This window comes from Nannospalax galili, unplaced genomic scaffold (genome assembly GCF_000622305.1).
Source record: "Nannospalax galili isolate Female #2095 unplaced genomic scaffold, S.galili_v1.0 scaffold304, whole genome shotgun sequence".
Lineage (NCBI taxonomy): Eukaryota > Metazoa > Chordata > Mammalia > Rodentia > Spalacidae > Nannospalax > Nannospalax galili.
This window is the reverse complement of record NW_008352325.1, coordinates 3413844-3431204: the sequence shown is the minus strand read 5'-3', so window position 1 is coordinate 3431204 and position 17361 is coordinate 3413844. Positions and strand designations below refer to the sequence as shown.

The window sequence follows — 17361 nt, the reverse complement described above, 5'->3', positions numbered from 1 at the left end:
GCCTCTCTTCCACAAGAGATGATATTGTTTGCACATCCACCAAAGAGCACAAAATAAAAACCCTTAAAATGGAGTCAAAGAATATTTGTGAACGAAGTTTCTCAGGACAAGGCATAGACTGAAAACCCACCCTTTTACACAATATGGAGTGACTTGGAACAGGACACAGCCTATCCCAACAAACTACATTTACCTTTTTTGTTCCTTTGCCTTTGTAATTTTTTTATCCTTGCCTGAAATTTCAACAGCAAAGTTTTTCAACCTAAGATGGACAGCTTATGTAACGTCTCATGAAATCTTAAGAAGCAATTTAATCATAATTTTTATGATCCAGTAAATTGAATAAAAAGGAATGGCATAAAATTTTACAAATAAATGTTTGAAAAATAATCATGTTTTATGTCTGCCTAAGGACAGTTTCCAGTACCCCCCCCTGCTTTGTAACTTTCAAGTATACTAAATGTGATGGCTAATCCTGGGTGTCAACTTGACTGGATCTGGGATTAACTGAAATGAAAGAGATCTTCTTGACTGGATCATCTGAAGCTGCAAGACACACCCTAAATGTGGGTGTTACCTTCTGATAGCAGCCCGTATAAAAGGCCATGGCAGAGGAGAACGCCTGACTTCTTGCTGCTTGCCTTCTCTCTCACTGGTGAGTTTGTCTTGCTGCTGTAGATTGAAGACTAGCTGATCTTTTTGAATTCGTCAGACCTTCAGTGCCCGATTGGGACTACTGAGACATCCAGCCTCATGGACTGAGTGACTATGGATTCTCAGCCTCTCCAGTGTGGTGTAGCCATGGTTGGACTACTCAGACTCTATCCTGTGAGCTAAGCTGATAAATCTCTATACAAATATATTCATTCTAGTGGTTCTGTTTCTTTGGAGAACCCTGACTAATATACTAAATTAAACTGAGCAGCATTCTTTAAAGGTCTGGGTCACTGATAAACAAGATAAACGACTTAAGCATTAATTACAAAGCGTAAGTTGACAAGTACATTTTGAGCATTTGTGTGCTCTGTTTTAATAAAGAGAAGCTAAATGTACCTGTGTCTACTCACAAGCATAAGAAACTACTAGTTATAAAATTGTGGGTGGTAAGTAAAGAAATACATATTTTGATAACCTGTGTTATCAACTGCACTATTTAGAGAAAAAGAAAGCAATTTTATTCTGAAGTAGAATGACTGGTTGTTCCAGAGTCAGAAAGGGGAAAAGAATATAGGGAACAAAACAAAACACCTCCAAAACCCAGTTAATACAAATGTTTTAAAAGGTTTAGAAGGTTTTCAGGAAAGGTATTTTATGCATGGTCAAGTTGCAATTTCATGTGTGTTCAAGATCAAACTGATCTATTTAGATACTGAAAACACTGATGAGATGCAATGTCGTGGCTGTTCCTTCTGAAACTCCTGTTGAATTTGGCCAGCTATTGTGGCAGTATGGAGACATGGGGCCTTTAGCAGGTGATTAGGTTGCTAAGAGGGATTTGGTGCTTTTCTGGTGGGATCAAGTTAATTCTCATTGTTACTGGTGTTATTAGGGTCAGAGCCTGTGGTCTGGCAGTTTTAACAAGCCAGGCTCAACTACACAGCCTCAATATGCCGACTGAACTAACAAGTAATAATGGAAAGCAGAAGAGGGAGATTTATTCAATGTGGCTGCATTGAAAAGAGGAACAAAGTGGGAACAAAGAGGGAGAGCGATCCCTTCCCCCAGGTTCCTCTTCAGGGTCCTAATGTGAGGGTTAGATTTAAATAGAGATACGGGAGGTGTGCAGAGCTAAGCAGCCCAGTCAAGGTTTGGTCCTGCATCACCATGGTGTAGGCTCCAAGTCTCTCCTACAAGGTCCTTGGACAAACTGCACTGTGTGGAATCTCTTTCCAGGGGACCAGATTCCCCTTTTGGTGACATCAGGCTCCATCTCTTCCCTTCTCCCAGCATGAGATTCCCAGGAAAATTCCAACCTCTTGGGATCCTTTGTTTCTGTACTGTGATTCCAAAGGAAGGGGCACAAGTGTCTTTAGATGATCTTCATTCTTGACCAGGGGCCTAGAGCATGGTAGAGAGTTATCATACTCTTATGTGGATTATCCACAGGAAAGCTCCCACGTACTTTGCCTTTTGCTCACTGACCTGCTTTCCACACATTTATCACGCTATGAAACAGCACAAGACTCTCATGGGAGGCACCAGTCTAATCTTGAACGTCTCACTGCTAAACTCATGAACTAAATAACCATCTTTCCTTTATGAACTGTACAGTTTTCATTATATTACTGGTCTACTTAAAATTTTTTGTTGATTATTTTTATTTTGTGGGTATGAGTGCATTGCCTGAATGTATGTAGATGCACCTGTGTCATGCAATGCTCACAGAGGTCAGAGGGAGGTAGTGGATCCCCTGGAAGTGGAGTTATGGGTGGTTGTTAGTGTGAAAGAAAAGTTCCCCAAAAGAACTCCTGCACCTTGGGCTGAACTTCCTGCAAGGCTCACCAACTGATTATCACTGCAGAGACTGTAGAGAGTTTGGAATGTTGCAGGTCCAGAGCCTAATTACCATTTATCTTGGGTCGTCTTTAACCCCCTAAACAGCCATTCCTTGCCCATCTCTGTTTCTGATCTAACACCCTGTGATTAACAGATAAAAATCTTTTTAGAATGTATTATCCTAGCAGACCACCTGGTCTTACCAATCAAAAGGCTAAGAATGTCATCAGATAGCATCTGAGACCTATAGTAAAAAATCCCTCACTTTGCTGTGACCCACATACTGAATGTATCCTCCAATATATTTGAAAAGTGTCTTGATTTATGACTTTTCTTTGTTCTGTCACTATAAAAATGTAAGGCAACTGTTACCATGCTGGAACATGGAATTTGCAGTAAACTGAATCTGTGTTCCTGAGCCATGGTAACTCATATTTGGCTCCAGAATAAACTATCCTTATCCTTATCTCACCTTTGAGGTGAGAGTTATGCTTCTGTGTCGACATTAGCCACCATGGGGGTGCCAGGAATCAAACTCAGGTCCTCTGAGAGAGCAGTCAGTGCTCTTAACCACTGAACCATCTCTCCAGCCCCTATTGGTCTGTTTTTAAAAAAGCATTGTGAAAATAACCCTTGCCTTTTAACCTTTGTGAAATCTTCTAAGAAAACAGAGCTTACTCAAATATTTCCATGTTTTATGTTTGTCCTTAGCAGGCCTTTAATTGCCTAAGAAAATGGAATCTTGTCAATACTTAAGAAATTAGATTTTCAGGGACTGAAGAGATGGCTCAGTGGTTAAGAGCACTGAGTGCTCTTGCAGAGGACCTGGATTTGATTCCTAGCACATGGTGGCTACGAACCATCCTTAACTCCAGTTCCAGGGGAAACACTCATACACATAAAATAAAAATAATAAATAAAATGTTAAAAAAATTAGATTTTCAGCCGGGCGTGGTGGTGCACGCCTTTAATCCCAGCACTTAGGAGGCAGAGACAGGCAGATCTCTGTGAGTTCAAGGCCAGCCTGGTCTACATAGTGAATTCCAAGACAGCTGGGACTACAGGGAGACCCTGTATCAAAACGACCAAAAAAAAAAAAATTAGATTTTCAGACTGGAGAGATGGCTCAGCCGTTAAGAGCATTGGCCGCTCTTGCAGAGGACCGGGTTCAGTTCCCAGCACTCATATGGTGGCAAACAACTGTAATGCCAGTTCCAGGGGCTACATGTGTTCCCCAGGGATCCTGGTTCCTCCAAGGGGCAGGGACTGCTATGGAGAATTGACTGTGGAGAGTTAACTGTGGAAGGAGGGACTTGTGGCGCCAACTTGGGACCAAAGCTGTGTGAGGTGGCTCTGAGCCGTGGCGCACAGTTGCACTGTACCAAGCTAGGCACTGGGTGTTTGTTTCTTTGTAAGCCACCTCCCCCCATGATGATAATAATAAATGTACATAAAGATATGTTATATGGTTTGCCTGATAATACAAGAGACCCAGAGAGAACTCTGGCGACATTACAATACCCTGTTCTGCCTCTGCGGGCATTATATAATATGGATGTACCCAATACACATAAAACACTCATACACATAAAAATAGAAATAAATAAATCCAAAAAAATTTTTAAAAAAGAAACTAGACTTTGTTTCCTGTTTTATCTCTCTAAAATCTTTTGTTGTCACTTTATCTAGCTAATCATCCTTTGATAATTAGCTTTAACCCTATTTATGTGTTGAAACTTTTTGATTTTTTTTGATACATTTGTATTATTTTTCTCATTGCTGTGAAAACTTACCTGATAAGAAGCAATGTAAGGGAGGAAGGCTGATGCTGGCTCATGGTTCAAGTCTATAGTCCTTCACAGCAGGGATGTCATGGCAGCAGGAACTGGAGGCTGGTCACCACCTCACCTGGGATGAGAACAGGAGACAGAAACAGGTCAGGAAGTTTACGGCAGGGACCTCAAAATACTTCTGTCCTTGGCCAGAAACTGAAAATGCATTTTTGGTTCTGGGGATGGAGAGATGGATCAGTGGTTACTGTCCTCTCAGAGGATCCAAGTTGGGTTCCTAACACCCATGTAAGGCCGCTCACAACAGCTTGTGACTCCAGTTCCAGGGGACCAAATGCCTGTGGCCTCTGTTGGTACCTGCACACATATGCACATATTTTCCCTCCCACATACATATAATTTAAAATAAATATTTTTTGGTGTTTTATTTATTACTTTTATTTTGTGTGTATTGCCTGCATATAAGTGTACCTGTGTTGTGCAATGCCCATGGACGTCAGAAGAGGGCATCCGATCCCCTGGAACTGGAGTTATGAATGGCTGTTAGCCACCACGGAGGTGCTGGGACTTGAACCCCGGTCCTCTGCAAGAGCAGCCAATGCTCTTAACTGCTGAGTCATCTCTCCAGTTCCATAAAATAAATCTTATGTAAATAAAAAAATGTCTTTGCCCTGACAAGAGGGAGGACTGATTTCTCACTCTCTCTCTCCCCCAAATGAGTAACCCTGCCTGGAATCTATGTGTCAGGATGTGACTGAAACTGAGAAGAGAGACCTGGATGCCTCATGATGGGCCAACTGGACTGATCTGCTCATCCCCTGCCCCATGCCTCACCCAGTTTCTGCCATAAATCCTTTAACCCCCCCACCCCAAACTACAGTACCCCTGTGTCCCACTTCTGAGGATCCACCCCTCCTACTCTTCAAGAGCTTTGCCTTCTTTCTCTTAACCTCCCACATATGAACTTATCATAGAAGTCTGTTTTAAATTTATCCTCCCATTGTTCATGAACCCATGAGACAAGAACCCAGAGGGAGACCACTGACCCAGTGGACATTTTGTGTGGCCATAAGCATCCTGCACCCCAACTCCAGTATTAAAGTCCATCTAAGGTGAGAGAGAAAGCCTCTGTCAGACACCCCACATTTCCAGTATCAATTGCAGGTGTCAGGACAGCCCAGGACCCCAGGCTATGGAATGGTCCTCCCTCAATTAACACAACACAGAAACTCCTCCACAGAATCCCCCTGTTACCGGAGCCTGGAGGGCCTACTAACTGCTGCCTCTACTGAAACACATCAGCAGATAGATTGGTGGAGGAAGTAAGTTTTATTTAAGTCTGGGCCCAGGAAAATGTATGTACAGAGTATGTGCCTCAAGGAAAATGGTCCTCATTTTTGCAAAGGGGCTTTGTATGGAGCAGTAGGTAGAAGATCCCCCACTTGTATAAGTCATTTGAAGGGTGAAGACTTGCTCTGTCTTCCTTAGAAATCCTTTAGGCCTAACCTTCAATGTCTTTATTCACATATTAATTTTTCAAGTGAAACACAGGGATAATCAAAGGGAGAATTAGCATGGAATATCTCTTCCTGGAACTCACAGGATTGTGAGAGAGAGGAATTAGTTACTAGTTTTGCAGGCTGTGATTGTAGGTGGCAGAAGATGTGTGTGAGGAGGTGTGTGTGAAGGTGTGTGTGTGTCTAGCTGGGGAAAGGCTGGTTATTCCTTCCTGTAAGGCAGAACTTGCTTTATAAATTTATTTGTATTTTATTTCTGTGTTTTAATCTGTTCCATTACACCCAAAGATTTGCTTATATGCTGATTCTACATTCTGTCAAGTTGACAATCAAAATGAATGATAATCGCATCTCCACATCCAATTCTAAATGACATGTTTTGACCTTGAATGAACTTCTTACTAAAGGAGAGATCTCAACTGGTTGGGCTTATGTGACATGTTGAATGTCTTGACAAACTGCCACATAAGAAGTTATGCGCAATCTTCAAGTTATAGCTGTGTGGATGTGCACTATTAACATAACTACATTAGAAATTGTGTGGAATTCATAGAAATCAGTAAGTGCCCTATCTGACCAGGATTAGTTCGGCACAATGACCACTAGGGACCTCCAGCACACCCTAAAGCCTCCATCTGTAAGAGACACAGAAGTGAAGGAAGCTGAATTTTTTAAAAAATTATTTATTTAATAACCACATGATTAGAAGAAACATTTCATTACAGCTTTAGCATATTCAATAACAATTTCCAGAGCAAAGATACAGGAAGCTGAATTTTATTGTGAGCTGCATATAGAATCTTTGATGGGTACTTGTGACTTTGACTTAGTGGAAATCAAAGTACTGAGGTGTACTTTCCTAAAGTCTTCCTTATGATGATCACGTATGGGAATCTGCAAGTATTTTCTTTTAAAAATTAGCTTATGTGCAGGGTGGGTGGGATTTCTCAGTGGGTAAAGGCATTTATTTTATCTTTAATAATTAATTTATTTTATGTGTATGAATGTTATGCCTATGTGTATGTAAGTGCACCTGTGTCATGCAATGCATGCAGAGGACAGAAGAAGGAGTTGGATCTACTGAACCTGGAGCTAGGGATGGCTGTTAGCCGCCATGTGGGTGCTGGGATTCAAACCCAGGTCTTCTGTAAGAGCAGCTGGTGCTCTTAACTGCTGAGCCATCTCTCCAGTCCAGTAAAGGCATTTGTTGTCAAGCCAAATAACTTGAATTTCATCCCCAGAACCTATGTGGTGGAAGGAAAGAACCAATTCCCGGAAGTTGTCCTCTGACCTCCATGCCTACATGGTGGAGTGCATACCCAAACACAATAAATAAATATTTAAAAAATTAGCTTGTGTGGTGAACATATTGTTGGCCTGTGTTTTTTCTTCCACCCTCCCAGCAGCTGTCTCCGAAGGCTGCTCTTGAACTGGACGGTGAAAAGGCAAGGTGAGACAGACCGCAGAGTCTCTGCTGGTCACTAGTTTCTAAGCAACTCTGATTGGAGCTGCTTGGGAAACTCTTTTAACAAACAGGTTAGAACTCGTTAGAACTCTTCATCTGTGAAATTGGAACTGAAATTGAAATCTACAGAGGCAACCTAATTAACAGTCATAACCAAATAGTTTGGTGTGAACTTGGAGCAAGGTCTTTGGGTCATTTATGTGCTAGTAAAAAGAAAATCAGGTGTTTTAGACTAAACTGGGAAGATTGAACATAGAGTTAGAGTCTATACTCTAGTGTCAGCGTGAAAGACGTGGACTATTGTGTTCTAAGTGTACATGAATTACAATGTAAGAGGCTCTGTTGCCTTCATCTATAGGAATATTTCAGTAGAGGGAGGGAAGGTTAATGTGTTTTTGGCTCAGGGAAGAAGGTTACATAACGAGGGATTGAAGGCTCCCAGTTACTCACTGTTTTCTCCCTTTTTTTCCTCTAGGAAGATCATGGTAAAAAATGTAGCAATAAAGATTTTATGATGTTTTAATGCATCAAAGGACATCATATTAGCAAGGAGAAAGATGTTAGGCTTCGAAGTTTGTTTGCCTTTGAAGAATCTGAAGGAAGCAGCTTTCCCAGAGAGGCTATCAGAGGATCTGGAGTGACATTCTAGAGAGAGCCTCCCTCCACTTGAAAGAGATATATTGGGGTAAGCTGGGAAAGGGAAGGTAGAGCTCCCTCAGGGTTTGAATTTACAGTGATCTTGACTTAGATTGTGTGACATTGATTTGATGGAAATCAAAGTGTCAAAGCCTCTGAAAAATCTTCAATATGCTGATAGCTTGTAGGAGTCTTTGGTGATTCTATAATCCAGGGAAGTTTGGATCCAAGATTCTTCCAGCTGGGTGAGGATGGTGTAATGTAGGATTGACTTTTAAATTGTGAGCATAATCTGGACTAAGGACTTTTACCTATCCTTGCAACCACAAAGTTTCTGTTTATAACGTAAACAGGCTCACTGAGCCACGTGCTACTCTTAGGACCTGGGTACCTCATCTTAATCCCTCAGGAACCCACCTTTTCCTCCACCCAAGACAGAGAATGAATGTAAGTGTGCATGCTTTACATAACAAAGTGCTGAAGGCAGTGTGACTTTCCCATTGCAAACAGTGACAGAAATCTGTTTGATGGTGTGTGTGGGTGTGTATGATATTCTAGGCCTAGAGCTCCAAGGGCAAAAATTTCTGATAAGGGTGGTCCCTGACTTCTACTTTTAATTTAAGAACGAGTGAAGTCCTGGCTCAGGAGCACAGTTCTGAGAGACATCTGAAGGAACAGGTTCCTGGCACTTTGAGTCCACTCTTGGCCTTACGAATTCTAAGAGTCAGGCTATTTATGCAGGAATAACCATATGTGGCTTAGAAATGCCACAGTGAAAGGAAGAATGGGGCGGAAACTCTGGGTGTTCCCACAAGAGCAACTCCATGTGATCGACATCAGCTGGATGGGAAAACTGAATGTGGCTATGCGCCTTGTCTGTACTCCATGTATGTGTGTGGTGGGCTAGGAGCTATGAAAGGCATTCTGGGTAATGTATTGTTCTTACACATTCTCCTAGAGATTATGAGCTTGATGAGGGGATTACATTTATGATTTGTGAGATGGACACCTTATACTTGACATGCTTGAGGCTCTGTGTTCAACCCCTAGCACCGAAAGGAAAAAAGAAATCAATAACCATGGCATATGATAAAACAAACCAGGCTTTCTTGGGAGGAAGTGAGCTGCCATTTTGTGGATGAGTGTTCAGCAGCTGTTTGATAATTGCATGATAGTGATGGCATAGAATGGAACAATACACACAGTGCAGGATTCCCTCTGATAACTCTGAATGACCAGTAGTTTCAGAAGTATTCCTAGAGAGGGGAGAAATACTTTGTTTTTGCTTTGTTTACTTTTATTTATAAAATATAAGTTATCTTTAATTAAAATATTAAAACAGTATGGAAGTCTAGGCAACCAGAATAAGTCTTCGCAAAATATGAAAGATTGTCGAACTGAAGATGGGAAGCACATACAGGAAAGTTCCCTGCCCTCCTTCTACTGGGCTAAAATCAGTACATGGATTACAGAGACAAAAGATGTCTTCCTCTCCCGCTACCTGTGAGGGAAAAAACAGGTTAACAGTGAGGGCAGCTTAGACCGTCACCCACCTGAAGATCACACTAGAGGAGGCTTCCATAACAAGCCCTGGGGACCCAAAGTCCTTTCCTTAAGTTTTGCCATTTCTCTAAAAACATATTATTTCTTCTTGAAGAGGCCGCTAACCTGGAAATCAAAGCCCATTCTTTGATAGCTACTCAATTTTCTGGGAGTTTCCTCTGTATATGTAAAAATGTTTTAGTTAACAACTTCTGTTTGTTTCTCTCTTTATTATTATTATTATTATTATTATTATATTATTATTATTATTATTTTGTGAAAAGCAGAGATTCAGGAGCTGGAGAGATGGCTCAGCAGTTAAGAGCACTGGCTGCTCTTGCAGAAGACCTGGGTTTAATTCCCAGCATCCACATGGTAGCTAACAACCGTTTTTAATTACAGTTCCAGGGGATCTGATTGGAGGCCCCTTCTGATGTCTGTGGGCATTGCAAGACCATGGTGCACTTACATACATGCAGGCAATACACTCATACACATAAAATAAAAATAATAAAGTTAAAAAAGAAAAAAGTGATTCATTCCATCCAAGACCCCATAAGGAATGGAATAAAAAAATATTCTTCTCCTGTATATGTCATCAAGTCCAACAGCATGTGGAGATATAACAATCAATCAAACCTCATTCTTCTTTCCCAACTCTCAGATGGCTCATCCGAGGCAGGACTTGAAGTTTGCTAAGTGCCACACCAGAAATGTCACCTGTGAAGATATATCTATGTGAACTTGGAGTTCCTTCAGCACAGGTGAAAACCTCCCTCATACCCCACAGCAACTCCTATCTTTTACTATCTAAGCATACAATAACTTGCAAGAAATTCACATGGAAAATCCATCCACAAGGAAGGATGGTACATCAAGTTGTGGGTCTTACAGAAAATTTAATTCACCAGTAAAAATGAGAGTTGATAGAAAAGAAAATAACTGTATGTATTCTTCTTGATGTTTAGTGAGTCAGACTTGAGAGGGCCACTGGAGCGCTTCAGAAAGCTCTTTATAAATTTGTATTGAAGAATAGCCATTTACTTATTTAATTTACTTATTTATTTACTTATTAACTATTTGTCCATGCATGCAAGCACCCCAGGATGCATGTGGAGGTCAGAGGACAACTTGTGGGAGTCAGTTCTCTCCTTCTACCATGTGGGTCCTGAGGATCAAACTTAGGTCATCAAGCTTGGAGAATTTTTTTAATGTATATTTTTATTGAAATTTTGTGCATTTCATTCAATAAATCTTAATCATATTTAGACTCCCTTCCCCCATTCTTGCCCCCTATAACTCCCCTCCCTGGATTTCATGCATTCTGTCGTACATGTTAAGGCCTATCGAGTCTAGCTTTTGTACCCAGATGTCTCTCAGTACAAGTTCATCCACTGGAGTCTAATCAGTCTATCTAGAGTCAGTTCCTTAAAGAAGATCAATTCTCCCTCACCCAGCAATAATCAGTTGCCAATAGTTCCTTGGTTAAGGGTGGGGTTTATTGCCCATTTCCCCAGTTCTATACTGGGTTTCTGTCTGATGAGCACGTAGGTCTTGTGCATGCCGTCACTATTATTGCAAGTTCATATAAGCAAGTTCCCAGAAGCCCGGAAGACTCTGTTTCCTTATGTTCATGCACCAACCCTGGCTCTTAAAATCTTTCTGCCTCCTCTTCCACAATGGTTCATAGGTGGGTGAGGTTTAATATAGGAGGTCTGTCCAGGGCTAGCACTCTGCAGTCTCTTATTCTCTATACCTCGACCAGTAATGGTGTTCTCTGTGAATCACACTCTGTTGCATGAGGTAGCTTCACTGATGAGAGTTAAGGGATGCATTAATATGCTCTACCCCTTGTTCTGCTATGCTCCATGAGCCGTGGGTGTAGAGGTTCCACTGTAGATGTGTGACTTAGGGCTGGACATCTTTCAGACACATATTGTCTGTGTGTGACTAGTTGTGGACCTCTGTAGTAGCCTCCATCTGTTGCAAAAAGAATCTTCTTTGGTGAGTGGTAAATGGTATATTTATCTGTAAATATAAGGATCCATACTTAGCATACAATAAGAAGTTACATTCGTCTAGGGATATGACAGCAATTGAGTTTTCTGTGGGATCCATGACCTTTCCAGCCAAGTGTATTTGACTGTATTTACAGTGCTACCCATGAGTTCCTTTCCACTGAGAGGACTTTAAATCCAATTAGATAGCTGTTGATTACTCCCAAGGTAAAAGTGCCACTACTGCACCGCTACAGTTTGTTGTGCCGGGGTTGGACCGCTGACTTATTTTTCTCTCTTAGCAGCTTGCATAGTATCCTCTAGAACTGTGAGAGCCAGTCTCCAGGGAGAAGTCTTCCAGGTCAGTTCCAGCTCCATTGCTCCAAGTCCTGTGTCAGTAGTATGTCCTGTCTTCAGCAATAGGGTCTTACCTTCAAGTTCTAGGAGGTAATGAGGGCTGTGGCAATAGCCTGTGTTATTTTGGGAGTCTCTTGGACTACGCTGACCAACAACTTGAGGGAGGTTTCTTAGAGAGTTTTTTTTTAAGTGTACAAAGAGCTAAGCATCATTTGCTTTTAGAGATAATACTATCCTTTAATATATATATATATTTTATTTATTATTTTTATTTTATGTGTATGAGTGTATTGCCTCCATGTATGTAAGTGCACCCATGTCATGCAATGCCCATGGAGGTGGGAAGAGGGTGTTGGATTCCCTGGAATTGGCATTATGAAAAGCTGTTCGCCACTATGTGGGTGCTAGGAACAGAACCTGGGTCCTCTACAAGAGCAGCCAGTGCTCTAACTGCTGAGCCATCTCTCCATCCCAGGATTACACTATCTTTCCATCCAGGTAGCTTTATTTGACTTTGCACAAACTACTAATTTCTTTGTTTTTCTTTGAAATCACCTTTGTACCATTTAAAAAATAGCATGTATCTTAATATTTTATTTATTTCTTTTATGTTATGAGTGTTTTGCCTGTATGTATATAAGTGTACTACCTGTGTGCAATACCCACAGAGGCTAGAAGAGGGCATTGGATCCCCTGGGAGCTAGAGTTTGAGACAGTTGTTAAACATTTCTTTTGAGTTACTAATATTTACAAAAAAGGATTCAGCATAGAGAAGAATGCTTGATTTTAAAAAATCCAGATTTTTCTGGAAGGCAGCAGTTTCTTGTGGAATCACATATGAATACTACCATATAAGGATTTACTGTGTTGAAAATGTGTTGTATCTTGAGATAGGATTAAAAAAACTTACGTGAAGTGTACTATAAATATATGAACTCATTACTATACTTTAAAAATTATCCTTTCCTGTTCTCCTTTATAAATATTAGTATACCCACAATTGCATTTGTTTTCATTTGTGCACATATACATTATGGACTAGGATATGCATATGAGGGAGAACAAAGTTTATTTCTTTCTGAGATTGGGTGACCTCACTTAATATAATACATTCCAGGTCTATTAAATTTCCTGTGATTTCCTTTTTCTTTACAGCCGAATAATATTCCATGTTATGCATTTATCATTTTATGTCTGTGTCATTATCCATTCATCTGCTGATGGACAACTAGGTTGGTTCCATTTCCCCACTATAGTGACTAGAGCAGCAGTAAACATGGGGATGCAAATATCTCTATGGTAAGATATGGAGTTCTCTGGGTACATGCCCAGGAGTGAGATAACTGGGTCACATGGTAGCTCCATTTTCAATTCTTGAGGAACCTCCAGACTGATTTCTGTAATGACTGTACTAATTTGCACTCCCACCAGCAGTGAATAAGTTTCCTCTTCCTCTGCATCCTCTCCAACATCTGTTGTCAGATTTATTGATGATAGCTATTCTGAATGGGCTGAGGTTGTATCTCAAAGTAGTATTAATTTGCATTTCCCTGATGACTAGGGATATTGAACACTTGTGAAAATAGTCATTGGCTATTTGTATTTCTTTTTCTGAAAGCTGTCTGAGCCTGAAAAGTGTTTACTCAATTCATTGACCCATTTGTTGACTGGTAATTTTATTTCCCTGGTATTTAATAATTGCAGTTCTTTGTAAATTCTGGATATTAATCCCTTGCCTGTTGTGTGACAGGTAAAAGTTTCCTCCCATGCTGTGGGCTGTCTGTTTGCTGTGCTGATAGTTTCCTTTGCTGTGCAGAAACTTTTAATTTCATGTAGTCCCATCTGTTGATTCCTGGGTCCAGTTCCTGTGCTATTGCTATTCTGTTCAGAAAGTTCATGCCTACCCCAATGTTCTGAAGAGTATTCCCTATGTCTTCACTGAGAAATTCCAGGGTTTCTGGTTTAAATTAAGGTCTTTGATGCATTTCAAAATGAGTTTTTTTTTGCATTTGATTTTTCCCTTTATTGAGAATTTTATACATGGATATAAGGTGTTTTGATCAAACCCATTTCCACTCCCTCCTCTCCACCAGCACCTCCCATATCTCACCATCACTTTTTTTCTCACAACTTACTCTCTCTCTCTCTCTCTCTCTAACATTTCCCCCTCTGAAGAGGTAACTCTAAAATCTTTTAGGGATTAGATAAAAGCTCCCAAATACTTTTGACATTTTTGGCCTTTGGAACAAACTATGTTGCTAAGAGGCCCAAGGACATTTTGACTTTTAACCAAGAAACTGGCTACTTGTCTTTGGGGCCTTTTTTGGCTAAGAATTGCCTAGCCAATTCCTACCTCCTATTCTTATCACAACATCCCAAATTACCAATAGGGAATCGGGACACAGACCACTTTGGCTTCTTCCATGCTGAACAGGGAGGCAGGGGAGGCAATTGGGGTACCCCTTCAGTGGGTCTATCTAAAAGATTTCCAAATTGCATAACTTATATGTAGGGAGAAAAGAAAGTCCTTGACTGGTGAATAGGAGATATGAAGGAGAAGCAAAGGCAAGAGTAGTTAGCATTACAAGTTCTAGATAGGGAACTAGAAAAAAGTCAGAACAGGGCAAATTTAAGATGTTCATATCAGAGTCCATTGGGATTTCTTGACGAGAGCTTCCAAAAGTATCCCTTTATTGAGTTCTTCCTCATTTTTATTTTGTCTGCCAAGGCTAGATTCTAGAGTGATGGACTCAGGATTTGTTTTCAGGCACTTTGATAGCTGTTGGAGTGGCTAGAATCAGTGTCAGTTCCCTCTCAAAGGCTTCTAGACAGGGGAGAAAACAAATTTATCCATCATTTTAGAATGATAGTGGGTTGTTTCCCTTAGCTACAGGTGGGCACTACAGTATTACAGACCAAGATTTGACGTCTTACAATCTGAGCAGCAGTTTCTGCTTAGAAACAAAATCATCAATAAGAAATAATTGTCTAAATAACATTTTATGTGGATTTAAGCCTAATGCTTGGTTTTGTACAGGTGAAAGTTGTGAACCCAATTTCATTTTTGTGCAGGTGGATATCCAGTTCTGCAGAGACTACTAATTGAATACATTATCATTTTTCCTAGGTATGTTTTTGTCTCTTTTGTCAGGAACTAGGTGGACATAGCACTGTTGGTTCATTTTTCAGTCCTCTATTCTGTTCCATTGGATTACCTGTCTGTTTTTAATGCCAGTACTAGGCTATCGTTATCACTATAGCTCTGTAGTATAATTTGAGGTCAGGTATTGTGATGCCGCCAACTGTGTTCTTACTCTATAAGATTGCTTTGGCTATCATGATCTTTTTAATTTTCAATTTCATTTCATTTATTTATTTTTAAAAATATTTAAGTTATTATTTTTATTTTATGTGTGTGAAAGTATTGCCTGCATGTGTGTGTGTCTGTGAAATGCCTGTGGAGGTCAGAAGAGGGTGCTGGATCCCCTGGAACTGGAGTTACAGATATTTGCTAACTGCCATGTGGGTGAGCTATCTCTCTAGCCCCTTATTTTATTTTTTTGAGACAGGGTCTCCCTGTAACCCCAGCTGGCCTGGAACTTACTATGTAAACCACACTGGCCTTGATCTCACAGAGATCCACCTGCCTCTGTTTCCTGAGTGCTGGGATTGAAGGCATGCTCCACCATGTCTGGCTCCTTGGGTTTTTGTTGTTGTTGTTTTTAGTTTCATATGAATTCTTGCATTGTTCTTTCTGGATCTGTGAAATATGACATTATAATTTTGATAGATATTACATTAAATCTGTAGACTAACTTTGGTAGGATAGCCAGTTTCACAATATTAATTCTATCAATTCAGGAACTTGGAAAGTCTTTCCACCATTTAGTATCTTCTTTGATTTTCTTTTTCAGAATCTTGTGCCAACAGGACCCAGAGTGGGGCCACACAGAGAAAGCCCCAAGGCAACCAGATAGGATCACAACCCAGTCATCCCCTGTACTCTATGAACTCACTGGGGACTGGACACCAAACTTCAGATATACCAAAGTCTATGTACTAACCTGGGGATGTAATTAGTGCCACAGGCCTAAAGTAACCTCTAGGCACAGTAGTATAGACTTCCATCCTACAGTGACCACTGAAACCCCAGAAGCCTAAGCTATATACGTACACTGCCCTTAAGTGACCAGTAGGGTCAAGCTCTGTTCTTTCAGGGACCCTGGACACACTGGAGCCAAAGATCAGGCCCCACTCTGACCTCTGAGACCATCAGGGCTGGAGGCCTGGTCCCATAGTTTTCCCAGGTCCCTCAGAGGTGAGAGTCTACTCCCCAGATGTTCCCAAACCCACTGAAGCAGAAAGCCTGCTCTGGCAGCTGTGGCAGGTTTTGTCCAGATCCACTGGAACCAGAGACATGAACATACCAAGCTCCCTGTTGCCACCAGAGATGGAGGGCCTGCTTGTACCTAGACATTTTTAAAAGACTCATTTATTTTTATATTATGTGCATGAGTACTTTGTTTGAAGGTATGTAAGTGTACCATGTGCATGCAGTTCCCACAGAGGCCAGAAGAGGGTGCTAGATCCTCTAGAGCTGTAGTTGCAGGTGGTTATGAGTCATCATGTGGATGCTGAGAACTTAACTCCAGTCCTCTGGAAGAGCAGCAAGTACTCTTAACTGCTGAGCCATCTCTCCATTTTAACATGACATGCTTTACATTTAGTCTGTACTGTGATTATGTTCCCAATCATGGTTATAGACAAGCAACAATACAATAAATCAAGTTCCAGTTATAATGTTTGTCAGTTTCTGTGGAGTGAACACCCCTGCCCCGTACTAGTGCAAGTTACCATGATGACAATGCACATAAACTTGAGATGCAATGCACACCACAAGACTCAATAGACATATAGATAACTTCAAGAGCATAGAAGTACTACATTGTAATCAAATCACTTGGGTGACGAGTTTTAACTATTTGCCATCCTTTCTCAAAAATATATTTATTTTTATTTTATGTGCACGAGTGTTTTGCCTGCATGCATATGTGTACTGTGTGCATGCAATGCCCACAAAGGCCAGAAGAAGGCTCCAGATACCCTGGAACTGGAATTACAGGCAGATATGAGTGGCCCAGTATGGGTGCTGGGAACCCAACTTGGGTCCTCTGGAAGAGCAGCAAGAGCTCTTAACTGCTGAGTCATCTCTCTAGTTCAGCAGTTAGTTTCCTTCAAGAACAATAAAATCAGTGGCTGAGACAAAGGAAATGAACATTAAATAGGACTACGATGTTTTAGCTAAAATCCTTTAGTTTAAATGTTCTTGGGAAAAATTATTCTTTTCTTGGTAGTGAGGCAGGTAAGTGGGTGACATAATGTTTCAATGTCATACAGAGGAGATGACACAAGGACTATCAAGGGGAAATGTATTTGGATTGACTCTGTTATTCTTGGTTAAATTTCCCCCACAGAGAGCAGTTACATGTAAACTTGAGAATTTCATTCCAGTAGAGTTGCAAATACTTTCTACCTAGTGGGAGGGCTGACACCAAAGGATT

The 17361-nt window shown here is 40.8% G+C and overlaps 1 long non-coding RNA gene across 10 annotated transcripts in view; it reads left to right on the top strand.

Moving 5' to 3' along the window:
- The first annotated feature begins 594 nt into the window (after positions 1-594).
- Positions 595-17361, top strand: part of LOC108491621 — a 21152-nt gene continuing 4385 nt past the window's right edge. For 7 of the 10 annotated variants that reach the window (XR_003846460.1, XR_003846461.1, XR_003846456.1 and 4 more), the window contains exons 1-4: positions 595-655; positions 7744-7953; positions 10111-10210; positions 11746-11804. This is a non-coding gene — a long non-coding RNA (uncharacterized LOC108491621). Of the gene's footprint in view, positions 656-7743; positions 7954-10110; positions 10211-11745; positions 11805-14872; positions 14928-17361 lie in introns of all 10 variants that reach the window. The other 3 variants (XR_003846454.1, XR_003846455.1, XR_001872829.2) reach the window with 3 other exon arrangements.